The following is a 27,837-nucleotide window of genomic DNA, read 5'->3' as shown; positions in this document are numbered from 1 at the left end:
ATATAAATAACGAGATCTCACGTCTATTTTTGACATGACGTTATTGTGAAGGAAGCCAAGGAATCATTTTTCCTGATGAACTGCAGTTAAGTACTTTTGAGAAAACATTACAAAATCACTCACAGCAAACATCTGGTGGAAGAGTTCCTGCCTTAAGAACATGGCAGGCATAGGCTTGTTGTATGATCAGGTGGAAATATCTGCCCCAAAACCACTTTTTCCAATAAAATGAACGCTTTAGGCATAAAAATACAAGCAAATCATTTTTAACAAAGAAGCCCAAACAAGCCTTTACGAATCCGACATTTTGAAGAAACTGCAAATATCCCTTCTCGTTTTGTTTCAGAAATTTGTGAAATTTTGCATTTTGGCACCCATATATATGTTAGATTTTACTGCACTATTACGTAGGAACTTTTACAATGACAAATGAATACTGCAAAACATGGGCCAATGTAACCTTTCAGGAGATTCTGACATAAATTTGGATCAATGGATCTTGGAAATTTTAAAATAATATTTTGATTGGAAGAGCAGAAATTTTAAAATAATATTTTGTTGGAAGAGCAGAAAATCCCTGGTTTAATATGTGCTAAATGGTTTTCATATACATCAATCACTGTTCTACAGAGACTTCAGACAGAGAAATCAGTAGAAAGAAATAGAGCCATATAATGCATTTACTTACTACTGTACTTACACAATGGATTTATAGTGCTGTTACCATAAGCTTATTTTGACATAGGTTTCTTTCTGCCTTGGAGTGTAGAAGTTCATTGGGAAACAACCTGAGGATAAAATCTGCAATAAAGCAATCCATAATAATAATAAAATATTCAAAAGCATGCTTTAAGATCAGAAAGGACTGCATATATTCATGAGGCCTTCACACTTTTTTTTAAGATGGAAAAATGGTGGAAATGTTATTTGTTAAATGTTTTATTTTTAAAATATTTGCTAAATTATGCCATCACAGTTAATCTATCATCAGCAATCTGGATGCTATAACTATTAAAAATTATTCTTCAATAAGTGAATTGGTAATTCAATAATTAATGGGAACCTTAATATGTATGAATATTTTCGTCATTTTTGCCCATTTTTCCATCTGTCTGGCTGTCCTGCACAAAGCTCCTGCAAAGCAGGTGAGCAAGAGCCCGAAGTGATGCATTTCCTGAGGGCAGCTGTGGAGCACATGATCTCGCATCTACTGCAAGGTGCCAACACACAGAAATGTTCAACTCCACTCCTGACTTCAAGAGCAGCAGAGCTGCCCACGTGCCTTGGGAAACACTCCTGCTTTCTTAACTGGAAAAATTTGTCTGAAATACGATTTTTGGGTGCAAGGGTCACAACCTCGTACAAGAGCTTATCCAGAAGTGTGGAGGGGAGTATGCAAACACTGTGCTTCCTTAGAAGCCTCACCCTTACTTTCAGTCTTGCCTTTGCTGTCTTCCCCTGCCCATTTAAGGGCCACTCCAGAGACAATGCAGCTGAAAGCTCTCCAAAGGGCTCCTGGGTGAAGTGCTTGCTAAAGGGAGCTGTCACAGAGGGCCTTCAAATATTTGCCCAGTTCTCTTTTTTCTGCCTCTTGCACATTCCAAGCATTGCAGCGGAGATCAAAGCCTCCAGATGGGTTGCCTTCCCCCCCAGAGCCAACCCAACCGGTTTGGTTTCCCAGCTAAACTTATCTCAGGGAGTTACGAGGGGAGATGCAAACTATGAGGGGGAAATTTGGCAGCCTTCTCGTACTCACTTAGAAAAGAAAAGAAAAGGATTTCTCAAGGAAGCTCACCAAGCATGTTAGACCAGGGAGAATCTACGAAAAGTGAACTCTGTCTCAACATTTTTCCGGCACTGACCCTTCCCATCTCCAGACAGCTTCCCCATGGATGTAAATCTCAAAAAGAGCAGGTGCAGCAGTCCAACACCTGCTAAGTGGGCATAGACATTGCCTGGGAAACACTCCTTACATTTATTAACTGGAAAGAACAGTATAAAGTTGTCAAGTTGTCCAGTACAAAGATTAAGAATTGCTGTCACCCTTCCCTAAGGAGACAGCCTCCTCTCCCATGTTGCCCCTCAGCTCACTCCTGTATTTGTGCCCATCCTGTTTTCTCTCAGCTCATCTTACCAGAGATGGAGGAATTCAGCTTGCACTTAGCACTGAGAGGTGCAGGTTTTATTGACAAGCAGTTTCTGATCTCTGCTTGCAAGGCCCAAGGCTCCTCTGTTTCCTCCTGCTGGCTGTGGCAGCCTGTTCAACTCACTGTCTGCTCCTTGCACACCTTGTCGCACCCACATGTTTAAACCAGCACAGTGGCAGCACTACCACAAAGACTCATGCCCTGATATTAGAGAGGTGCTTCTCAACTAAGGCATCACCTCTCAGACATCTCCATATTCCAGGGGTATCCTGAATACCAGACTGGCCAAAACATCTCTATTTACAGAGGGCTTTGGAGGCATCTTGCACCATGGCTCAGCCTGGCTGCAGCTCCCATCTATCCTTGCAGTACATCATGTCCTCTCTGGGAAAGGCCAAGAACACATCTGCCAAGGTCCGTCTTTTTTCCACAGAGATGTGGGCTAGAGAAAGGCAGAAAGACACAGAGGAAAGACAAAAAAGAAACAGAAGAGAAAAATTAACACAGTGTGTAACTAGACAGCAGACACTCATTTGAAGGATATAAAAAACATTAGAGAAGAGAGATGTCATCTCATCATGTTCAGCCACATGAGAGCTGCCTGCCGAGTGAAAGCCAAGCAGGCACTACTGGAGAGGGCTGGCCACAGTCAGAAGCAAGCAAGAAGCCCCCTAAGAGAACCACAGCTCCCTGTGACAAGGGTGAAGTAAATAGCCACTGGCCAGAGCGTGGTGCTAGTAATGTCAGGGTTGTGGGTTTGATTTCTGTATGGGCCATTCAGTTAGGAGTTGAACTTGATGATCTTTATGAGCCCCTTCCAACTCAAAATATTCCATGATTCTGTGAAATTATCCTTCATAGAAGCCTCTCCCTGTCTCTGCCTTGCTCACAGGAACCGAAGGATTGTACTTAATAGTTTTGTACAGCTGCCACTCCTAACACAAGGTGAAGCCTATCTGTCAGGGGTTTGGGTTAGATAAGAGTCCTGCAGCCTGCATGCCAAGGCAATATCCAGTTATTTGTAACTATTATCTCCCTCCCTGTCTGAGGTTGATGTGCCAGACAGAGCTCTCCCAGGAGCTCTCCCCTTCTGGACAGAGCTTGCTGGTCCCTGTCACAAGACAGCTGTTGTCACCACAAGATGAGACAGACAATCAACTTTATTAGCAGGTGCTTTCTGTGCACTGAGTGACTCATTTTTAGGCAGTATAAACCACTCCACTTGCACCAGTCAAGGCTGAATCAGCCCAACAGAGATGTCAACACAGCATTTCCATCTGTGTCACCAGGTAAGGTATTCATCTTTTAGACCCATCCCAAGCATTTAGTTGCAAGGTCACAACTCGAAGCAAAGCTACAAGGCACACACAGGTTAAAGATGACAACAGTATTTCCCTAAGTAATGAGGAGAAAGCAGCCAGGCTGGGTGCAGTGAACACCAGGGGGAAGGAGTAGAATGACCAGTAATGATTTCTAGCTTCTGTTCTTGCAAATCAGTAGGAGATGGACATTGAGGTCACTGAAGATTAAATTTCATCCTGGCTTTAACCCTCTGTTGCTAAAGACCATGTGAAGCCTGCACAGCTGAAGCTGGAGAGTGATCTGACAAATTTATTAAAGTGTACCCACCTCAGTCACAATTTAATGAACAGATTGTGCATTAGTTGGATGTATACATGGAGAAACAGTCCCATCTCTCTCCAGAATAAACAACACTTCCCAGTTTTAATTGTTCCCTGATGTTATAACAATCACAACTAAACCGGGTAATCATTCATTAAACATGAGCTAATTCCATGTCCTGTTATAATTATTATTGTTTCCTGAAAATACAACATGTAGTACAGTACAATAAGTGCAAATTGAAATATTGCTTTTGGAAGGTTATTTATTACTACCTTCAGCTGTAAACATTTATAACTGAAATTTATTAGTCCACGGCCTCTTCATATAAATATTTTATGTTCAGCCTCAGGGTACTGTATCTTCTCCTTTAAATGTCTCAGTCTTGGAGTCTGCACCAGCAAAATAATCACAGGAGAGAAAGTTTGCTGTCCTGTATTATTTGGCCACCCTGCTGTTAACATAAGGCAGCATCACAAGTGCTACACGTTGCCTGCCCACAGGTACATGCAGAGGAGAGGCAGCAGAACACCTGCTGCATTGCTCTGGTTTATAAATTCGCTCGTGTAGCATATGGAGTGTTCCTACATGCCACAGGCCAGCTCAGAGTCAATGCCTCTTTTATTGCAATAATTCTGCTGAGATTCTTCTACTGAGCTGAATAAAATGTCTGGGGCAGCTGGGGATTAAAATATCTGTGAAGATCAGTGAAGAGGAAGGGTTTACAGAGAAGGCGCTGGTGAGTATTCAGTGTCTCTTCTTGTTTCTATTTCCATGCACACCAAAAAGTGCCCCAAAGCAGGAGTTCTTTAAATAATGGGAAACAAGTTTAGGACCTGGTCTTTAACATCACTTTCACAGTGAACCATCCAGATAAGGGACACGGGCTGCACCTTGCCGTGACAGCAGAATTCCCAGTGCAGAGGAACATTTTCCAGCTGCTCTGATGTGTGTCCAAATAAATGAACATGCTCATAATTGTAGCGTGGGGAAGGAGAGGCATCTCTTGCCCTTCCTGCTTCCAGTTCAGAAACCCACTGCACTCCAGGAAAGAGTGAAGGCAACAGCAAGCCAAGCTCTGCCTCCAGCCCAAACTCAGCTTGCTGCCATTTCCTTTGGCCACTCAAGTTCAGCAGCCAACACAATCCTGGAATGGCTTGGGTTGGAAGGTACCTGTCCCTCTATTCCCTGGCTGGATCCTACCATCCCTTCTCCCTGGGTGTCAGGGCTGGGTTGCTCTGTGCTGGACCCAGAGCTGATGGAGATGTACAGAGAGCAATGAAGAGGTGCTTGTTCAATCCCAACCTCTAAATTAAAATAAATCATTTGGGTTTCCATGGCACCCATCCAGAAAAGTTGAAGGAACTGAGACTGAAGTAGCTGATCTGCTAACAAAAATAATGTGTGCTTTTCAATGATAAATTATAATTTCTACAGTGGAGGCACTGGAAGAAGGCCAGATCCACATCAATCCTTTCAAAATGAACTAATGGTTCTCCCAAGGCTCCCAGTCCCTCCTCACACTACCAGGAAAAAGCACAGATCCTTAGGGAATGCAGTAGAGCCTCTTGATGAATATAATATGTGAAGGGTGAGCCAGCATGAGTTTGCCAGGGAAAAAAAAACACCCTGTCCTAAAAAATCAGAATTTACTGAAAGGAGAAACAAAGTAATGGCTGAGGGATAGGCAGGAGATATCATGTGGGCTCTCAAAGGAGCTTTGTCTTAAGTGCCCCAGAAGAGTATTAACCCTTGGAGCATGAAACAGGAGCGGGTGCTTTCAGCACTCACTTTCAATTACCTGCACCCAGGGACTGCTGAGCCTCCTGGCCTCTGGATTTCCCATTTCCACAAACAGATAAACACACATGCGGGTGCTTCTTCCCATCTCTGCCTGCTCACAGCCTTTCCGTCTGATATCATCTTCCTTCCAACTCATATAAACTGAGAATAAAACCTGAGGAAAACCTGCCTGAAAGATTACCACCAGCCCCTAGCTGCGCAGGTAAAACCCCCATGCAACAAAATGGGACTAAGTCCCTAAAACCACTGTGTAGGTTTTTTTTTCCTTCTTGTTTGATTTCTGAGCAGTCGTTCATGACAGAGTTTTTAACAGCCCTTGAGTACTTGGTGCTGCATCACTTACAGTATGTAAGGGGTATTGATCTCTCCAAGTTTATCCTTTTAAATGGTTCCCTTCAAGTGCCGGGAAGTCAACCAGTTCGAGCTGTGTAGTTCATCTACAAAACTCAGGATGAGACAATTGAGTCTCCTCAGAAAGTGGGGGTTTATTTGGTTTTTTTTCCAGAGGGAACTCGAGTGTGTGTGTAGTCATTAAAACATGATGTTTGCTTGCCCTTAAAAATCATTTTATAGCTGTACTGAGTGTCTCCGAACATTAAATATGTTTTATAAGTAGTTGGCTAACTAGCTGGGTGTGCTGTAAAGGCAGTAGTAAATAAAACAATAAGACACTAAATATCAGCTGTATTTCATTGTCAGGGATACTTTTGCAGCCACGCAGCAATTCCCAACGTTGAAAACCTTGATTTTTGCTTTTCATGCTACATTGTGACTAGAATTACACCTGATCTCTTAAAGTTATGCTAAATAATTCTCACCTGTTCATCTGATCACCCTCCCACAAAGAGTGAACATGACTGATACTGAGCAGAGAGAAATATTTTCTGAGGCTGGAAATTCACTTCCCAGGCTTATACATTCAGTAATGTTGTTAAAGCTGATCCTACTTGGTTTAGGTCCAGGTGACACTAGAAATCCATTTGTTGTCACTGCAGGATTGCAAATATTGAGTGGTTTTTGTATCACCAAACTTTCCCTGGACAGAGGCGATTTTCCTGACAAACTCATCTTGCTCAGCTGGAGAAATGTGTGCTTTGTAGTTGGTAAAAAGGGCATCTTCAAGAAGAAGGGAAACTGGTGGAGGGCTATGGGCAGCTGCTCAGATTAACCCTTCCTAAATTTTTCTGTTTATGGCACAGCAGAGGTTGGAAACAGAACTATGTCCTTCATCCCATCTTCACGCCTCTGAAATCTGATGGCTTAAAACAAGTGTTCATAAGGAGTGGGAAGAAGAGAGAGAATAAAGAAAAGAGAATTAAAGAGAAAATGTCACCTATGAGATAATTTTATTTATTAATTTTTTTTCAATTTTCTGTAAGTATTTCAGGATTTTCCTTTTTATTACCACAGGATAGGATGAGATCTTGGCAGGAAAAGGCACATTCTTCAGAGAGTAAAGGCTGTACTCCTGCCCATTGCAGTGCCTATCCTGTGGAACAGGACACCCAAAGGGAACAGAGCCATCAGCAGCAGGTACCAGGAGGAGCCTTTCTGCTTCCTGCACCTACACTGAGCATCTCTTCTTCAGCCATCAGAGGTACCTGGTGGTGACAGACCCTAGCCTGTGAGGGAATCCCAACCCAACTGACCAAAACAACTCAAAAACTTGATGCAATTTTGGCAATCCTACAGACAATTCTCCTTCAAAATCATAGAATCATTACATTCGGAAAGGACCTCTAAGATCATCACGTGCAGCTGTTATCCCAGCACTAAGCCATGACCCAAGTGCCACATCCTCCAGATTCCTCCAGGGATGGTGACTCCACCACTCGCCTGGGCAGCCCATTGCAATGCTCAACAGCCCTTTGGGAGAAGAGATATTTTCTAATATCTGATCCAAACCTCCCTTGGTGCAACCTGGGGCCATCTCCTCATGTCACACAGGACAAGAGACTGACCCCCACATCACTACAGCCTCCTTGCAGGGAGTTGTAGAGAGTTGTAGGCCACCTGGAGCCTCCTTTTCTCCATGATGAACACTCCCATCTGCCTCAGCCCTTCCTATCAGACGTGCTCCAGGCCCTTCCAAGTGGCCACCAACTATTCCTGCTTCTTCCAGTATCAAATGTGTTCTTGCCTTCCCAACAATGCAGACCTTAGTTCATTTTGCACTGCTGTACAGATAAAAATATTGTTCAGGTGGATGTTTACTAGAAGCCAGGAGGCTGAGCTGGGGCAGGACAGCAAGAGATGACACCTGGCCACCAGAGCACCCACTGAACATGACACTGGTGTGGCTCACACCGCTAAAATGTGCCAGCTCTGCTGTCAGGATGAGCTCTGTGCTCCTGGGATGAGTCCTGGCATGGCGCTGCTGAGCTGCCCTGTCATGGAGCTCTGCTGTTGCTAAACCACATCCATTAATCAAAATGGAAGGATTTAAACCAGGACGGAGACATGACTGCAGAGTGCCTGATATCTGAGATCAATATTCATTTTACAAACCTCTCCAGAAGAGTTCTTTAATTAATTGTTGGAATTAAAATCAAAATTGACCCTTCAATTTGTTTATGTGGCCTTTAAATCAATTTTCTTTTCTTTACAAATCATAATTTTCAGACTGGAGAATGAAACAACACTTTCTTTTCTTTATTAAGTATAAGAAAAAGGTATCCACACTCTGAATATATTCTAAGCAGGACTCACAGCCAGCATCTCCCACTTTAATCTTAAAGAGGGAAAATATTTTTCCAATTACAAGCCAATATGAAGAGTTTACCCAGCTCGTCTTACATCCCACATGCTCACACTGCTCCTCACTTCCTCCCTGCCAGCCTTGGTCCCCAAGGCCCCATTTCTCAGGCCACTTATGAAGTCCTGTCACCACCACGGCAGGGAGCTCCAACTGCCAGGAGCAGGAATTCCTGTGCACCACCACATCCATGGCTGCCTTTATTTTCCCTTTCTTTACCAAAGCTTAGGTGTCGCTCATCACCAAACCGAAAGAGTGCTGTTTTATGTGTACTTGCCATAGCTTCACACTTCTACAGAATTTACTCTCAAGGCAAGGAAGAGTGGAAATAGGATTCAGGGGGGCTTGCTTAATGTCACTGACCTCCCAGTTTGTTCAGGCTGCAGTTTCCAAAGCTCTCAATGTGAGCTTTGTAATCAACCTGCTACGTTTTTCCACATTGTGTCCTGCATTCCATTATGACCATAATTTTGCTTTCAAAGAATTGCTAAAAGTCCCAAATTAGGTAAAGCTGTGGTTTTTTCCTCAGAGCTGGCACACTTAGTGCACTCTCTCAGTATTTTACAGCTTGGTCCTCAATTGGCATGTTTGTCTGGGAGTGTGAGCAGCTCCCTCCAGCCAGCTGGGAATGCTCACTCATGGTGATGCTCTGTGGTGCTGCATAGCCAAGACTGGATTAAGCCATAATTTTTCCCACCCAGTGTACCCCAGCCAGGGGAATTACCTGCAGAGCCCCACTCAGGATGGGCAGGATGGTGTGTAGAGTGGTCCTGACAGCAAGAGCAGCCTCTGCTGGATCACACATTGACAGCAGTATGAAACTTCCTTGCTGGCCTTCAGAACCACGTGTAGGTAGATCACAAGCTGTCTCCTTGTACACAGGGTCAACGCATCCAAAAGCCCTCTAAAACCCAGGATGAAAGGCATGTGAGCTCAACAGAAAGCATTTTCCTCTACAGGAGTGTCATTTGGCAGAAAGATCATTGCAAATCAATCTCTTGGATTTCAAGGATATTATTCAGAATACACTCAATTGCACTTCCTTGCTGCAATTAAGAATTAGTTAGTAAACAGACACATAACCCACTGAGTCAAATTTTCCGAGGCTGCAGTGGGGATGCCAAGTGGACTCTTGAAGACACCTGGAGATGTGGACAGGTAGAACCAAGTCACCTCGTACCTGCCCAGGCACCACAAAGAAGGGCAGTGAGACTGGGCAGATATTATGTCTGCATTCTAATGGCACACTCCCGTGCAGTTTTTTTAAATTGATAGCTCTGCACAGCATTCGCAGATGAATACCATCTGGTGTGGTGATTTATTGCCCCTGAATTTCTCAAGTTACTTTTTTTCTTTTTTCCTTTTCTCATCTTACCTTTTCCTTGTATTTTCCCTCTATAAAAACATTTTCCATAGAAATGCAGTTGAGAGAGGCATTTCCCTAACACGCTCTTTTATCAAAAGATAAACAGCAGCCTGTCACCAGACAGACCAACAAACAACTGATGTATGGGATCTATTTAATATCTCTGCAACTCCAGAGCCCTTCTGGTCATATATGCTGTTCTTTTCCAATAAGAGTTGCTTATAATAGGTCATATAGAAAAATGAATATATGATGTTCACATTAAGGAATGTGTTTGAATGCACATACACGGGGAGGAAGAAAATAGGTTGTACAAACATCCCTAACCCTGGTCCCTCCCAACTGTTTGATGGCTGATCTGGAAAAACATCAAAAACTTATTTTGTAAGTTTGTTCATTGTGTCTTTTACTGTAATTTTGGTGTCACCTTCCTGACTTTGCTTAACAATGTATTTCCAGCTCACATCTCCCAGTGTATGTGATGTCCATCACCATTGCTGCCAAGTTCTCCATAATCCCTAATAGCTGCAGGCTTTTGGCTGGATGGTGTGGGATGACATTGCTCTTGGACCAGGGGCGGAGCAGGAGGAACATGGGCCATGGGGCCCAGATGAACAATGGACCAGGAGGGCAAGCCCAGGTTTTGGAAAGAAAAAGGGTCTTCTGGGTGAGGTAGTGCAGTTTACTGCCCCCACAGTAAGACACATTGCAAAGGTATTGGGAACTCAGGCCTGTGATCATCAAAGGATTTCTTAAATTTTAAATTCTAAATTCAATTTTTTTTTCTTTTTCCATCCTGCAGTCATACAAGGAACAAACTCTAAACTATCTGTGCAGTTGCTTTTAGATATCTCTTCAGACATATATTTAGAACTCCCTACACATCCAAATCACCCTTTTTACTCACTAGGAGGAAAAATTTTCCTTTTTGTTTAAATAAGTTTGACTGAATGGAAACCAGACTGCAGATTGTCTGTCCTTTTACTCTTACGAAAGCATAATTAAAAGTCATGTTAAAGTTGGGAGATCAAGAGGGTTTGTGATAGATAACAAGCTAGGAGCTGTCAAAGCTGTCAGGCCATTAAGAAACTAAATAATTCACACCCCAGTAATTGCTTTTATGTGCATTTTCCTATAAAATCCAGGAGACATGAGTCACGGGGCCTTACAAAAGAGCCTTGTTTATCAGCCTCCAATACGCCATACTGCACTTTTACTTTCAGGGAGTTCTTGACACAAGTATCATCCTCTGAAGATTTAAAGACAGTGAAAGCAGTGCTTGATGTCACTGCAGTGTCCCTTGCTCCTCCCTGTCCCCTCCCATTCCTGAGGCCGGGCTGTGCCACATCACCCTGGGCAGCAGCAGATTTGGTTCTGGTCACCTGTACCACGCTAAGAAATTTTGGCTCTGCAAAACAGCTTGGGACGGTTTTTCTTCCTTCCCACCCAATTCTGAGATTTCTTTGGTCTTTTTAAGCTGAGATACACCTGAGCTAAATAAACCACACAACCAAAACTTGTGGAGTAGTACAGGCCCCCTCCAAACTGCTGTTGGCACCCAGGAAGCCACAGCGATGTGTGCAGGGATGCCACTGTCACTAAGCATTAGTGCCACATGTTCAGCAGCAGGAGGACTGATGCCACCTGCAAAGTTGTGCTTCTTCTCCAAAACAGGCATTTTGGGAAGGGCTAGGGAAAAGGGTGAGAGGGGCATCTTTTACTCCAGATAACTGGCAGCATTTCTCCAGCTGCTGGCTGTAGGACAGCCCCCTGTGTAGGAGAGGGCTGGTGTCCGAGGAGGGCACGGGAACCACTGCATTGCCCGGATCACTCCTGCAGCATTCAGCCACTAGATGCCCCTGCAAGCCACGCAGTCTGCTGGGCAGTGCCGGCTGCCGCAGGCAGGAGAGACAAAGCTGAGGCAAAACCCAAGGAAAAGATGGAGTCTGTTCGTTGCCAGGCGTGTTGACAGCGTTACCTCTGTAACCAGCACTACCGTGTTGCAACAAGGGAGAGGGGATGGCCCAGAGTGGTGATGGATGCCCCATCCCTGAAAACATTCTTGGTCAGGTTGGACTGGGCTCTGAGCAGCCTGGTCTGGTTGAAGATGGTATTGGACTAGATACTCTCTAGAGGTCTCTTCCAACACAAACTAATCCATGACTCCATGCGTGTGCAAAAGGACTTCAGAACCAATCCAAAACTCAATGGCCCTTGATCTGCCCTGTGCCATTGCACAAGTGAAGGCACATCTCCTTTGGCACTGGCCAGGTTACAGTGCAGAAGAGCCAGACAGGGGGATGGAAAAAGCCAACAAAGGCTGCAAAAGGCTCCAGGTATAATTTCTTGCACTATGTAGCACCAACTCATTTCCACAAATGCTCTGGATGCTGCCTGCCCAGGGAGTGGGATGTTATCACATGGGCTAATTATTGCTCCCAGCTCAATGCTTCTCAGGCCCCCATTTATTTTACATACCATTAGCAGGGTAACAAAGCCCCTTCAGCTTTTGCATTCATCTTTCCTCCATAAGGAATTCCTGGCTCCACGCTGCAGAGGGAAAAGAAAGAAAAAGTAACCTTACATCTGTGTCCACAGGTATTTCTGGCCCTAGGTGCTGTCATCTTTAGGAATGAGGCACTCGGGTTTGGTGCATCTGTGGCCATGACTAAGGTCAAACTAAGAGTGGGGACAGACCCCTTTACTTTCCCAAAGCCTGTTTTGGAGGGGCTGGGCTTTATTTTTTCGGCAGTGTTGTTTTCTTTTTCAATTCCTTTGCAGATCTCTGTTTTTTGCAGAGATTGTCCAAACCTTGTGTGTCCCTGTGGGTGGGGCAAGCACGGGTTCCCATACGAATTTCAGCTGCAAACGTGGCGACGAACCTCTGAGCCCTGGGAGCAAGGGAGCTCCGGCGGCTGGAGCTGGAGCCCCGCCGATGGAGGGGCTGGGCAGGAAGCGCCTCCTGACCCATTTGGGCTCTCCTGGTGTGTCCACGATGCTCCTAGCGGGATCATCCATCCCTCATCGGTTACTCGCGCTTTTCCCACAGTCCTACACTTGGAGTCACTCTGTCAAAACTCGGTGGCACTATGTGGGCATTGCCCTTGTCCCCAGCACCTTGTCCCTCGTCCTCCGCTTCCCTCTGCAGCCTGTGGGAGCGCGGCCACGTCTCCCCAGCACAGGAGGGTGACAGGGGACACGCTGCAGGGATCCCAAGGCCACACCATGACCCCGCTCTGTCCCTGCCAGCACCTTCTCCGCGCTGTGGTTCCCCACCACCCTCCTTGGCTCACTGCCCCCTCTGCAATGCAGCCTCTTGTAAATATTTGCCAAAAAAAGATCCTTAGTGATAAGAGAGCCGGAGGCTTCTCAGGGTGACTGCAGAGGGAGGATTAGGGCTGTCTGGGCAGGGATGGGCGCTACGGGAGGCTGTTTCCATGGGGAGCAGGAATCCGGCTCCGCTGGTGGCCGTCCTGCCGCACGGAGCCTCGGGCATCCCGCTCCCACAGACGCTCGGAGCCACAGGGATCCCGCTCCCACAGACGCTCGGAGCCACAGGGATCCCGCTCAAAGGGACACTCGGAGCCACAAGGATTCCGCTCAAAGGGACACACGTTCGCCTCCGGTTCATCCCAACCCCGCGCCCGGCTTGCCCGCACCTCTGAGCAGAGCAGCAGCCCTGGCCTTGAGGATGCCGCCTCCAAAGGGAGCCCTTCCCGCTAAATCAGCGCTCCCAGGACCAGGACAAGCCCTGCCCGCCCAGCAGGGGAGCTCGCCCAGCACATCCCCCGGAGGATGATTGCCAGGGTGGGCTTGGAAGGGACGTTTCCCTTCCCGCTGCCCTGCACCAAGGATGGATACGGAAAAACCTCTGGAAGAAGAAAACTATCATTCCTTCCCCCACCCTTTTCCCTTTGTTTTTGCTGTTTGTTATTTTTCTGTAATCCCGCTCCCTGGCAGAACCTACCCTTTCCCATCCTCACGGCCCGCCTTGTCCCCGGGCTGGCGCTGACGGCTACAGGGAACAATGTGGCTTTGAGGCTCCCGGTGTGTGCAGGGGAGGGGACGGGATGCCGAGCTCTGAGGCGGCTGTAATCCCCCTTTAATTGCTGGATAAACACAACCAGTGATTTCCATGGATTGGCATAGCTGGGCGCATTGTTTTCTGACTCCAAGAGGAACTTTACAACTGAAAAAAAGCCCATTTTCTTCTTAGACGGACTAGCATACACCCAATTATCTGTATGTCAGCAGAGGTGCTATAATTTACAAAACTCAGTTAATACCAGAAAACCACTACTGTGGCAACAAATAAACTAAAAAAAAATATTACATTTTTAAAAAAAATAAATTTAAAAAGTTGCTTTTGATTCATTTAGTCGGGTTGTTAAAATCCCACATAAGCCAACTACTGTGAAAACTTCCTTCTTGTTATAAGAGTAGACTAGACTGAAAATAGGAGGAAAAGGTATTTTCCTCCAGAAAGTGCTGATACACAATTTTGGTTTTATCAGAGTTTCACACAGGAGAAAAATATTTTTCAGCAAAATACCATGACTTAAAAATGTGCTACTGGGCTTCAGGTTTTGTCCCTTAAGGCCTTTATTTTTTCCACATTTTGTTTTGCAGCCTAAGTTTTTTTCACCCAAATTCGTAAGACCTCGAAAGCTAAAGACTTTCCTAGCTTAGCACAGCCACTCTGCTTGGGAAAGCTGGGAGCACACCCTGGGAGCTGCAGGTTGCAACAAAAGCTGGTCCTGAAAGGAGAATGGAAGCAGAAGGTACTGGAAAACCACAGTTCCCATGGGAAATGCTAATGCTTTTTGCACAAAAAATACTTTGGTTTTCAGCCAGCACAGCTTGGTTGTCAGTAGCCTGATAATAAATCCCAAGATCTGGGGTAGAAGGCAGATGTGCACATGGAAAGGGTAATTTTTAGTGAAAGTCCCCCCCTGCCTCCCCCCAGCTTTGCACCAAAGGAAAATCTGATGAGCTGTATTTCTGGGAGAGTCCTGTGAAATCTCAGCTTCATGGTGACTTCATTACTCACCACATCAGAGTCAGGAGTCATCCTTGAGGGCCCCTTCCAACACAAGATATTCTGTTTCTATGATCCAGAAGGGCTTGGATGTGGCACTTTGAAAACCTACAAATTTGTATGGCTATGGAGTTAAAGTAGTAGCCAGACAAGTCCAAGCCTGTGAGTTTTGTGTGTGCACACATCCCCAGCCATCTCAGGTGTCGTGGTGACCTGTTCAGGGCAACTGGCTCTGTCAGAGAGCCTTGTACCCTTATTCATCCACCCCTACAAAATGTTGCTCCCAGAGTTACTGAGATCTTCTGACTGGCTACTGTGGGGGTTGGTAGTGGTCCAGGTTAGTACCTACTCTAGGAGATCAGGGATTTTCTCTAGGAGAACTTCATCTTGGTTACAAAATTAAGGCATTATAGGAAATGGTGTAGAAAAGCTGAGAAAAATACTCCTCAGGTTTGCACAGATTAGAAAAAAAAAATCAAAGGAGAGAGATTTGAAACCCAGGGTTACATATCAATACACAAAATGACCAAACACTATTTCCTATACAACGTAGCCCAGTTTGAGCAACTCCCCTTGTGCAATGTTGTGCCCAGGATCTCTCTAAGGCAGGACGAGAACTCTGGGTCTCCACAGGGGCTGTGGCAAGAGCAGCACAAGCACATGTGGCAAGGTATAAGGTGTTCCCTCTCCATTTGAGTTATTCCAGCTAAGTGGCTGGAAGTTGAGGGCACACCCATTTTCATGAGTCGTGATGAGGAAAAGCCATTGCATGTCTGGTCTGTATGATACCAAGTCAAGCTGATCCATGGTTTGGCCCTCAGACTCAGAAGCAGCATTGGCTTCTGGGCAGCTGGGAAGATGGATACAAAATACCAGGGATGGGATATTAGTTACCAAGACAGAGGGATACAGGCTCTCCAACAATTAAGGATGTGGCTGTTGTAAAAGGACAGGTTTTGGCTACCTTGTAGAAAGTTTTAAAAAGTTGCATTTTTCCTGTTGTTGCACAGAAGTTTCACTTATTCTGAAAGGTTTAAGGAGATTGCTGGGAAAAACCTTGGTGAATTCCTTTTTGTGCATATGCATTTCACATGCACATAAAATCCATCAGAAATTCCCAGTTCCTTTGGACAAGCAGGTAATTACCTACTGGGGATTCACATGTTGGCCTTGCCATGCCTTGGGAGACAGCGCTGGGACAGGCTTTATCATGCAGGCTACAAACAAACAGCTGCTGTACAATAGAACCCACCATGCTCGAAGCTGAGAGCAAAATGTGTTCACTGTCATCCCTGCCTCTCATGGAAAATTGTTGAAAGTGAGAAGTATTAAATCATTATATGTCCTTAAACAATAAGCAAGCCATAACTATCAAGCCATCACATTTGGAGGGGTAAAGGCCTCTCTCTGAAATCCTTGAGGCGCTGCACATGAAGGCACAGCCCCGACCACTGGACTGCGTGCCGAGGGCAGAAAGGATCCATGTAGGGAATTTTGCAGTGTGTCCTTTCCTGACCCTCAGGAGATGGGCTGTTTGGCAACACAGGGCACTCAGTGCTCCCAGAGGGGATCTGGGCTGTCTGCATCTTCCACAGCCATGGAGGACTGCTCTGGTGGGTTTGCCCCCTTCCCTGTTCTCTGGAGTGAGGCTTTCAGGGATAAGCTGGAGACTACACTGATGCAGGGCTCCTCTGCACATTTTCATTTGTAAGCCACTGAGCTGGTAATTCCATAAGCCATAATTAGGCGTTTTTCTGACACCTAATCCACTCCTGTGTCTGTTTTATTTCCCCCCTCGAAGGTGCCAAGGTGGACGACAGCGCAGCCATGCTCTCCTTATCCTCTGCTCTCCGGCCTTGGGTCGCAGCTTTCCAAGCTCAGGGAAGGGACACTCCAGCAGTGCTGGGAAAAGAGACAAGAGCCACGGGTGTTGGAAACTCAGGGCTTCAGCAGGGCCCTTTCCCTCTGCTCCTGCATGGGCATACAGCCAGCTATTCCCAGCTTACTGTGGGGACCCCAGTTCCCACTCTAAGGCAGGAACTGGAGAGGAAAGCATTGTTGTACAGCACAAATTGCTGGACATAAGCAAGAAGCAAAGGCTGGGGAAAACCAACCAAAGTGAGCATTTCCGGGCATGACTGCTCTCATGGCACAGGAATGCAGGCAGTAACATGGCAGGAACTCTGGAAACCCCTCCTTTCCAGCAGGTTCCTTCTTTTTTCCTTTCCTTCTTTTTTTCTTCATTAAACAAGCCCAAGCTTACAGAACGTGCTTAGCTGAACTCAACCAGATTTTGCGGGTTTTGCGTGTTGGAGACTTTGCTCTTCAGCATTGCCACAGCCCCACCCAGCCCATGGATGCCCCTCTGTGTGCCCCCAGTCCATCCCAGCAACCACACTGGCACTGCCCAGCACACGTCCCAGCCTTGGGATGGTTCAGGACTGCACCAGGTAAATACAACTGCCAGAGTCATTGATGTGGGTTTTCTCCAAGCGAGCCGAGTGTTTTTTGTTTCTGGGTTTGAATGTCAGATCACTGCAGCTCATTTCATCGGTGCATTATCAAATTCCTTTCTTTCAGGTAACAAGGTGTAACCAAATCAGGGCTAAGAGGATTAATGAAGATGTGTGGCACCTGAGCCTGAAATAAGCTCAGGTGGGAGCAAACAAAAATTCATCATCTAATGACCAGATATCCATAAAGGGCTCACTATTTCCAGAAGAGCAGCCAAAATGCAGTGTCAGATGCTATCAGCAGTCCGTATGAATCATCCCTGCAGTGAGGCTGTAGAACAAGGTGTTGGTTTGCTATGTTCTTGCTTGATAAATCACAACCTTACAAATCCAGGGAAGGCAGGAAAATGTCAAGATTTCCTAACATACAGATTGGGGTCTGACCTATGGAAGGTGTCTTTCTTGAAGCCCCAAATGGAAAGGAGGGTCTGGCTGGACAAGAATGGGATTCATGAGTCTGGTCTCAACCACAAACCATCAGATTACATGGACAATTGAATTCTTTTATCCTTTTCCTGTGAAAATGGAGACAAATTCTCCTATATCTCAATGATTAATATCTAATACTGACCACAGGGAACCTCGGTACCATGGTGATGTGTCTGCGCAAAACACAGGATGGAAGAAAGATGCTAAATAAATAGACAAAGAATTCAGTCCAGAGAGAAACAGAGTTGTGGAAAACATTGAGGGAGATCACTGGAGAAGCAGCAAAACTGTCAGCTGAGCTAAGACAGTGGTCATGAGGGGACTGTCTTGCTGGCTTACAGGCAGAACTTGACCCATGGATTAGACAGCCACATGTGGAATTAGGAAGAGAGAAGACAGCTGGGATATTAAAAGGGTGAGATTTTTGTCCCCATGAAGCACCACCTCTGCAAACAAGGAGGTAAGAGGGGCCAGAGGCACATGGGATTGGCCCTTGCACTGAGTGTGATCAGAAAAGCTGAGAACTGTGGATGAGGAAGGAGATGTTAATTTACCCTGAGACTAGCAGGGACCCACCCACGAAGTATCAGGTTGGTTTTCTGAAGGGATTAAGGAGTCCTCACCCTTTTGGGAATTCTCTGTGCTATTTTTGTTGGTGTCATCCAACAAAGGTGTGGCATCAGAGAGGTCACAGGAGAGGTGAGCAATGTGTGCTTTGCTTTCCCCGGGATGGAGCAACCACAGCAACCAGGCCAGGTGAGTCAGGAGAAGGGTAAGATAATAGGAAAGACCTGGAATGTGCATCAGAGCTCAGTCCCTTATAATCTTTTATACTGAACACTGATGTCAGTAACTTCTGAATTCTCTCTCTTCAATTTTGGTAGAATAAGCCCCGGAAAAAAGCAAATGAACTCTTCCTCAAAGAACCAGTTTGCCCTATGGCTTTGCATGGGTTAGAGATTCCCACCCTTCCCTCAGGGCTTGAGTCTGGCACTGCTCGTCCCCAGCTGGGGAGATCATGGCCACAGAAAACCTCTTTCTCCTTCAGTAGCAATGCCAAGGAGTAAAACGAGTGATTCCAGAACACAAAACCAGTAGAAAAGGGAAATTCTACAGGCTCCTGCCCACTGGATTTGAAGGGGAGTTGCGATGACGACAGGGCCACTCCTCTTGGTATTGCCAGGTAAGGGCAATGGTCACATATTGTGGCTTATGAGGTTCAGATTGGATATTACAAAGAAAAATTGGACTAGGAGGGTAGACAGAGCTGGAACAGGTCACTCAGAAAGTGGTGACATCCCCACCCACAGCAGTGATCAGGCTCTGGGCAGCCAAAGCCTCATCTGACATGATCTGGTATTGGAGACAGTCCTGCTCCAGATGGGAGGTTGGATTACAGAGGTCTGTTCCCACCATCACTTCTATGAGACCCTGGGGGAAGGAATAAAGCAAAAGTGGCATAAAAAGAATAATCCTTCCTATTTTGAAGCCATTTGGGATTTTGCGAGTCACCAAATATGTATTTTCACACAAATGAGGATGCTGCCACACACCGGTGGGTAAGTGCAGCATGGGCTGCCAGTTCTCTTGCATCTCCCATCTCATCTTAGGAAGCAATGGGGGACAGCTCCTTCCCAGTCCTTCCCAGTAGGCAGAGGGTTTTCTTTAGATAAGTAGATTGTGCCTTCTGGAGAACTGCTGGAAGGGCCCGAGTAGCCCATTTTCACTACTGACAGGTCAGAGACTCAGGTGTTTTGATTCCCAGGCATTATCCATTATCCTTTTTTTGATCACCTGCACAGAACCTTTTCATGTGGCACTCACTGACAGAGGTCTCACCAGGCAACTGGGAACAGGTCATTTAGAAGCACAAGATGACAACCCAGTTTTGCTGCTCCCATGGTGATACTCCAGATAACACACTTTGTAACTTCTAAAGATGCTCCTGTGTTGCTGCCACCAAAAAGCCACACTTAGAGTCTTTACATGACAGAGAAAGAATGGTTTCACTATGAGAAAACCAGTACATGCAGCAACAAGTGACTGGGCACATGCTCAGCTGTTAGCAGCTCTGCCGATGCCACTGGAAATGACTGTGGGATTTTTTAAGGACACATCAAATTGATTTGGATCTGTTAAAACCTAACGCCTTGATCTCCATCTGTGTTTTGAGTGTCCCTGCTGGAGGAGCAGAGGGAAGAAGAAACACAAGCGGAGAACAGGATTTTCCTTGCCTCATCCCCACCAAGTGTATTTGTTTAAACAAGATGGGTGGAACCGAAGCCATGCATGGGTGAAACTAAAAGGAGTCAATCTCTGTGCCTGAGCACTTCATACCAGCACATTTGCTCAAGTGTGTTTTCCTGCAATGCAAAAGCCCATGGAGTCCTCACAGCTCACCCAAGGCAACACCTTCTTCCCTCCAAAAATTTTTCCTTACCACCCAGGCTTTTAAATTTACTCTTTTTTTCCCCAGCTGCTAGTTTACTTCTCCCTGCCTCTAGTTTTCCAGGCAGTGGGTTTACCTTCCTCACATCACACAGCACCTTTTAAAACAGGTGGGATGGGGTGGGGATCCCAGTCTGTGCCAGTGCTCACAGGTAACACCTCAGCCCCAGCCTGATTTCCCAGCCCTTCCTTTACGGTCTCCCCACAAAGAGGACGAACAGGTCTGTAGCTCATCCCCTGCTCCACCATAGCTCATTCCACCACTTTCACAAATTCCATCTAATAAATGGGTTGGGTGGATAGAAACCTTCACACATTATTAATGTGCTTATTTTCAGCAGTAAAGTAATTCTGCAGGAATTCAGCCACGTACAAAACGTCCTTCCCCTCCCTTTGCTGTCTGTGAGCAGATCTCTGGACCACATTATGTACCTGCTTCACCCTTCCCGGACTGGGGGCTGGAAAACCTGCTCAGCGTTCCCTGCAAAGAGCATCTCAGATGTTATTTACAATAATGGGAGATCTGTCCAGTGCCACTGGATTCTGTCAGACAGAAGTTAATTAGGACTTTTGAGGTCACTGAGCCCAAGCTGACCCCAAAGGAAACCAAACCAGGGCAGACACAGCTCTACTTAGACTGGAGAAACTCCCCTGGAATAGTTTGCTAGTAAATGGGTGACACGTGGCCATCAGGAGTCTGACAGCATTGCTCCAACATGACTCAAAAATACTCCAGCACTTGCATGTGCCTCCACGGAACGTCTTACCCCACCACTGAGAAACCCTGCTCCCACCACCAGCCCCACGCAGAGCTTTACAGTGATATGTGATGAGATATCATAAAAACCAGGACTCGTGCGGATGGAAAGTTTGGAAACATGTCCTTGGTGAGTAAACACTCTTTTCCTTAAAACAAAACTAACCCCAAAACAACAATAAAACAATTTATTCACACTCTTGGGAAAATGCTAATTAAAGTTTACTTTAAAATACTAGCAGACACGAGTGTGGGCTGTAACAGGAACATACTGTGAAGTGACAGGTCTGCAATCATCCCATCCCTCAGCCAAGTCTAATTCATTCTGATCACACGAAGGTCCGAAATCCAGGGAGGCCTCTTGGAGCACAAGCATGTGCACTTGTGGGAGGTGCAAGAAGAGTCTCCGGAGCGCCGGAGGTGCGAGAGCGAGAACAGGTGTGAGAGCAGGGGTTAATAGAGGGGGATGCCGGGAGCCCAGCTCTGCAGCAGGCACGGGGAGAGCTCTCCCTGCTCCGCTAGGCAGCTTTGCAGAGCCCTCCCTCACGCTCCAGCTCGGGGAAGGAACCTCCTTCCAAGCTTTGCTTTATTCTAGAGCAGCCTGGCCATGGAGAACTGGAAAGAGCCGTGGCAAAGGCTAAACATGGCTTGGTACTGGAGGATGAGATGCCACGACTGCTTTGCCTCTAAGAAGATGGGCACAGACCATCACTGTGCCAAGTGGAATAACTCTCTAGGCCTTTAAGAGCTAACAAACCCCTTGTTCCTCGGTGAGTCCAACACTGCCCTGTAACTCATGAACCAGGCAAGAAAAGTTACTTGTCTTCTGCTTTAGCAAGGTTTTCACTCGTGCCAAGTGGCTGCAGCCACCTAAACAAACCCAAGCTTTCCAACAGGAGCAGAAGTCTTCCATGCTCCATAAATTATCTGGAGCCGGCTGTTAGATGAAACACCAGGCACCGGCAGAGCAGAAAAAAACCCTGTGAGGGTAACAGTGAAATAAAAATAAGCTTGTTCTAGTGATGCCCAGCTCTCCTGTTGCAATACCATGGCATTTGTGCCCAAGTAGGCAAAGGGTGTTGAGGAAAAGGCTGATGGAGATGCTTTCCATGGCTTCACACCATGTGCTTTACTGTTCCTTTAAATTCCTATAATGTATTCCAGTCTGAGTAGGGAAAGCTATAGAACGGGATGCACATGATTTTTGGGTTTTAGGAAGCTACTTCCTAACTTACATAGGTCTACTGCTAAAGGACTCAGCATTGCCTTCATTTCAAGGTCCTTCAATAAGAGATCAAGAACACTGCAGCACGCAGAGGTCACTGTCCTTTGAGCAGAAGGGTGACAAAGCATGTTTGCTGGCTCCAAGAATGGCTCAAGGGTCACGTCACGAGCACAGCACTACCCTGATCCTGCCTCCACTCACTGGGGGTGGCAATGAGGAGAAGCATTCTGGGTGTAACAGGAAATCATTCCACCCATTTCCTGCAGCCAGTCTTATTTATCTTTATTCCATCTTTCTTTCCCCTGGTCTGCACATGCCCTGGAAGGCATTTCAGGAGCAGGATTTCACTGGGGTCCCACCTGCACTCACCGCAGCACTTTTCTCCTAGGGAGACTTTAATTAGATGGGACCCATAAACCATATGTCAAATGGGCGATTTCACTTTTAATTACATTTTCCAAAAGGTTATAAATAGTTACATTAAAGCACACATGAACCACCAGGCGCTTGCTTGTCAAGCCTGGTGTCACCTCACCTCTTGCAAGTCGTCCTGCTTAGTGCCACATCAGATTTGGGAGCCCAGGTTGCTCCTCACAGCTTTCTGCCCACCTGATCCTGTCAGGATCTGACTCACACCCCTGTGGTGGCTGTGGACATGTGGCACTCTGCGTTTCAGATGTGGTGGGTGCTCCTGTTTTAACTCACTGAAAATGTTACTGGGTATGAAAAACGAAAATGGGAAACATCCCCTTAAGTTATCATAGGGTTGAAGTGGGAATGATGAGTCTCTCAAGTGCTTGGGGAAATCAAACCCTTTATCCAGGCTTTGGGCACGGTCCCACTGGTGATACCACCAGGGTACTGACTGCCTGTCATCCTCCCCACCATTGCAGAGAATCACAACTGTAGATGGTGTTTGTGGGAAGCTATCACCATAGACTCTGAGGGGAGAGCTCACCTCACTTCTCCTTCCTCATGCAGCACAAAGGCTTTGATTTCCCTGCACATGAAGTCCCACTTCATGCCCCTGCCCCATCCATCTGTGCTCTGGACACAGCAGTGACAGCTCTGTGCTCTGTGGTGCAGCACAGAACTGGGGTGAGCTTGCTGGCCCCCCAGCAGCCCCCTCACCTGGCACTGAGCTCCTGTCCATGCCATACAGAAGCACTCTGAGATACTTCCCTGATAAAGTTTCCTGCCTGTGAAATCCCCAGTGCTCCCTGACAGATGAATACATATAGACCCTAAAAACTAACCCGACAGATGGGAAGCAATATAATGAAGGAGCTTTACTTCCTACAGAACCTCCAGCTTTCTCCTTGGCCCTCTGAAGAGTTGAAAAACAAGGTCAGTGTAAATACTTCTGCATCCCAAAGCTGTTTAATAAAAACATCCCTATGTTTACCAGACTGCTGCTTAGCGGTGCGCTCGCTGACATCTTCCAAATTGGAGAGGAGGAACTTCAGAGTAGCTACTTCACTCTGATCAGTTTCTGGCCAGAAATCTGGGTCAGATCCGCTGTTTCATTCACTGGCATTTGAGTTTTTTCCTATTAAGGGTCTCCTCTTTCTGCTGAAATGCTGCATTTGAAAATAAGCAAGCAACATCGAGTGTGAACTGCAAGCCTCGGATTCTCCTTAAAAGTGTGGTTAGGTCTGTATCAGAGAAACACTCCTGCACAAGCCTTGTGGCCATTGGGTAGCATGGACTGTCACCACCAAAACCCAAAGGAGCCTAATCCATCTCTGCATGAGATAGTGACACTCAGGGATGAACACTGTGACCACTCGGTTCAGAGCACAGCCAGACCACATGGCCTGACTGTACTGATCTTGCACAGTAGTGCAAGTATTTGCACCATGTATTTGCACCATGATCCCTGAGCAATGTGAGTCAGACTGAAAAAGCTTGAGAAAATCTCAGTCTTTAACAAACAGATGTAGAGTCTAGAAGCTGAACAAAAATGTCTGCATCCTATAAGCAGATAGCGGAGAGAGCTGCCATCAGCATCCATGGATGCTTCCCACTAAAATACCTTTAAATAGCAGCTTCTATTCAGTATCCTACAGAAGACAACAGTGCTAAAATATCTTAATGTAAGGGGATTTTGTTTTGGTCCAAGCACCTTAATTTCAGATTTAGCAAGTGGCAAGCTGCGTTGTCAGATACCACCCAGACAAAACCTGTCTTAATTTAGAGTGGACAAAACACTTCTAACCTCAGGGAAAAAAAAATCTCCTCAGTTACTGCCAATTTGGATCTTCAAGGCCAATGACAAGCACCTGAAAGGGTGCACAGGCCCTGCTGCTGGGGCCTCAGAAGAGGGTGTTGTGTTTTTAAGGGCACTGATGGGTGAAAAGCTGGGCAGCCTGCATGTCTCTTCCCACAGGAGATTTACTGACATGCCATAAAATAATGACTGTGACTACTCCATCTTCCCCAGCTGCTCCTGGGCTGCCGGAGAGCAAGGAGCTGCTCCCAGCCCCGGGAGAGATGGCTTGCATGTATCCAGTGGTTATGTTTTCAGATCTACTCTGCAGCCCTGTGGCACTTACTGTGCACCCAGAACAGCATTTTTGGGACTCATTTATCACCTCTCCCCTCCTCCCTGCCAGCCAGCACAGTGCAGTGTCCCAGATTTGCCAGGCAGCCCAATGTGACCCACAGTGTCTATGAGCTCAGCTTCCTTGTGCCCACCTCGGTGACACCCCAAGCTCCAGGTTTGAATTGGGATGAATCCACCACAGGAAAAGAGGGGAGGGAAAGAAGAGACCTATGTCCCAAACTTGAGACCCCTTGAAAAGGTGCAGAGGAAGAAACAGCAAGGGCCTGGGAAGTGCCAGAAGCCACAAACCTGGAGCAGGGCAGGTGAGTGGAGCACAAGGATTTTTGGAGGGGAAAGGAGCTTGGAACTGATGGATTTTGCTGTGGAGAAGAGGAAAAAATCCCCACCCCCCCACCACCCCTTCACACACTATACACGTGCTATAAAGCTACAGAAACTGCTGGCCAAGGCAGGATAGTCTTGAAACGGATTCATCACCCAAACTCACACGTCTTGTCCCCTCCCTCTTTGCCCTGAGACAGAGCTGTCAGCAGCTGGTGAACAAACACACTGCTCCTCTCCTTAACAGTGGAAACCAGCAGCCCTTACACTCTGCACTGCCTGGAAAAGTTCCCTCCGAAGCAAACACAAACCTTCAAAGAGCAGCAAAGGAGTTGGAGCCTGCAAAGCCGGGCAGCAGCCTGGGGCCAGGGCAGCAGCACCCCGAGGCCCCAGCCTCACAGCCAGCCGGGGCTTCTCTTCCAGCTCTCTCTTCCCCTCTGGCGCGTCCGTGTGTGCCAGGCCAGACGTGGACCAAAGCATGCACTCCTCTTTCTGCCCAGCCCCTCCTGAAACTTTTAGTCCTTTCCACCTCCATAGTTTTCAGTGTCTCCAAGTAGTTTATGGCTACTTATAACTACCTACAGCTTATAATTATATAGCTTATGACTCTAAGGGCAGGTAGTACACATGCCTTCAGGCACTTGTAGCAATGAGGGGACAGGATTTCAAGGCAAGGCTATCTCCAGTTTCCTTAAGCAATATTATTGCATTCCAGCGTGGAATTTTTAAGTCTTAGTGAATAAACACATGGAGAAATGCCTTTGGGTACAAAAGTAATGAGTTACACACCTGCACAGATTTCTGAAAGACAGACATCACCACTCCAGGTTTTTAAAGGCTATGGTCTTCAGTTCAAGATCAAATTCCTCAAGTAAGGCAAAAAGCCCTCATCCTCTCCTTCAAAATTGTGGACTGCTTGTTCAAAGTTTCAGCATAAGCCTTCAGATAAAGGTGGTGTCCTGGAAATTCAAAGGACAGAGCAAAAGCTGCAGCAGACAAAGTACGTGAATGGAGCTTATCCAAACTGTGGCATCTTTACCCTCAAAGAATGACCTGAATCCTCCTTCAAATTTCATGCCCATCAGTTACATGTATGACTAGCTTCAAACACAGAACACTGCACAAAATCCAATTATTTTACATATTAGAAGAAAAAAAAAAAAACCCTGCTTACAACTCATATTATGCATGAAAACATTTGCAAAATGAATTTCTTAGCAGGTTTAAACAGCATGATGGGGAAAAAAGGCAAAAAATGAGACATTTTGCTTAACCTGTGGCTAGAGGTAAATATTTTTAGCCAACTTTTAACCATTTGCTTCCAAATTTTGTAAAAGTACTAGGAAAGTGCCTAAATGCCTGAAGTTTGTATTTTTCCAGTGAGAACATAATATTTTTCGATCTTGCTTTATACACCACCTTACCTCTTTGGTCATCCAAATAGGTACGTGTCCTTTACCTCTCTGGGAAGGTGTTCCTCCCAGAAGAGGAGGAAAAGCTCCATAAAGCTCAAGTTGCAGTGGCACGTGAGCATGTGAAACAAAACACTACGACTGCACATCATCCCCATCACAAACATTGCACAAATATTCCTTTTCAGTCACAAAACCTCCAGAACTCTGGTTCTGGGTTTATTTCAGACCAGAATCCCATAGTCTAATATTCCACATTTTGCAGCATGATTTTCTAGCTAATTTCCCCAGCTCAGGTATTTCCTTGCCAAGGTTTGGTGAAGGCTTACCTGGCTTCTCACTGTCCTCTTCAGGGAGAAGGGAAGAAAAGGATTAATCTGCTAATTCCACTTGCCATAGCCAGGAGCAGGAGACAATATTCCTTCAGTAACTTCCAATGGCAAATCTTCTTCCTCAAAAACGCCCTCCTGAATATTGTCTCTGAATATTGCTGCTGTCTGCTGGCATACTGTGAAACTTGGAGGTCCAACCTCTTTCCATTCCATGTGCTGTCTGTGCTCAGTACCCAGCATTCCCTCTTGGAGAAGCACAGGAAGGCAGAGGAGAGAGTTCTCTTTCCAAGGCTCTGCATATCCTACAAAGAAAGTACAGTTAAATGCTGATAGAAACAAAAGCCGCTCTCGAAAGGACGTTCTGTCCCCAATTCCATCAGAAAGGACTGAGTGAGCAGGGTTTGAGAGAGCAAGAAGAGAATCAGGATCATCCAAGTTAGAACTGTTGGCAGCTATTTTCTTCCTACTTTTGGTGGCTCTCAGCTACTGTCATACCTGGAACCAAGTCAAAAGCACGCTTATCCTGCTGTGCAAAGCTGTTTCTCTCAGCCTCTATAATAAATCAGGGGCATTAGCAAACTCTTAGGCAGGTTGCAAAAAAGCACCATCCTGTATTTAAAATGCACCAAATTCCAGCTGAGATCAATCGCGCTTCCTTTTAATTTTGATTGCTTAATTTTAAGGCAGCTAAACTCTCCCCTCTTCCAAGACTGCTCATGCCAAGTGCTGAATTCCCTGCTCACATCCTGGCCTCAGCAGGATGGAGAAAGCTCCCTGAGCACCAGGCCCTCAACAGCTCTGGAATGTCACCTGAGCATCTGCTTCTCAGGGAACTGGGATTCTCTCTGCACAGCAGAGGTTTCGCAGAAATGCCACAATGCTCCTCACCTTAACATCACAGGGAAATTTAAACAGGAGCAGTGTCTAAAAGAAGCAGGTTGCAAATCTGCCTCTCCATTGACAGTGTCTCCATGAAGTGCTGTGCTTCATTTTTATATATATGTGAAACAATACTTCAATTCAATTTTCAGCCAAAACTGCTGTTTATACATGCCTACACCTCCCTATAAGTCATGCACTCTGGAGGTAAAATAGTTCATCA

General features: G+C 46.2%; 1 long non-coding RNA gene across 4 annotated transcripts in view; it reads right to left on the bottom strand.

Moving 5' to 3' along the window:
• LOC125328823 overlaps positions 1-26,957 on the bottom strand; it is a 66,976-nt gene extending 40,019 nt beyond the window's left edge. For 2 of the 4 annotated variants that reach the window (XR_007204885.1, XR_007204887.1), the window contains exons 1-6: positions 26,733-26,957; positions 25,781-25,950; positions 14,745-14,840; positions 12,173-12,244; positions 9,053-9,232; positions 701-2,589 (exon numbers count right to left, since the gene is read on the bottom strand). This is a non-coding gene — a long non-coding RNA (uncharacterized LOC125328823). The remainder of the gene's footprint in view (positions 1-700; positions 2,590-9,052; positions 9,233-12,172; positions 12,245-14,744; positions 14,841-25,780; positions 25,951-26,732) is intronic. The other 2 variants (XR_007204886.1, XR_007204884.1) reach the window with 2 other exon arrangements.
• Between the last annotated feature and the right edge of the window lie 880 nt (positions 26,958-27,837).

The sequence above is a fragment of the Corvus hawaiiensis genome, chromosome 7 (assembly GCF_020740725.1).
Source record: "Corvus hawaiiensis isolate bCorHaw1 chromosome 7, bCorHaw1.pri.cur, whole genome shotgun sequence".
Taxonomy (NCBI): Eukaryota; Metazoa; Chordata; class Aves; order Passeriformes; family Corvidae; genus Corvus; species Corvus hawaiiensis.
This window is presented reverse-complemented; position numbering and strand designations above follow the sequence as displayed.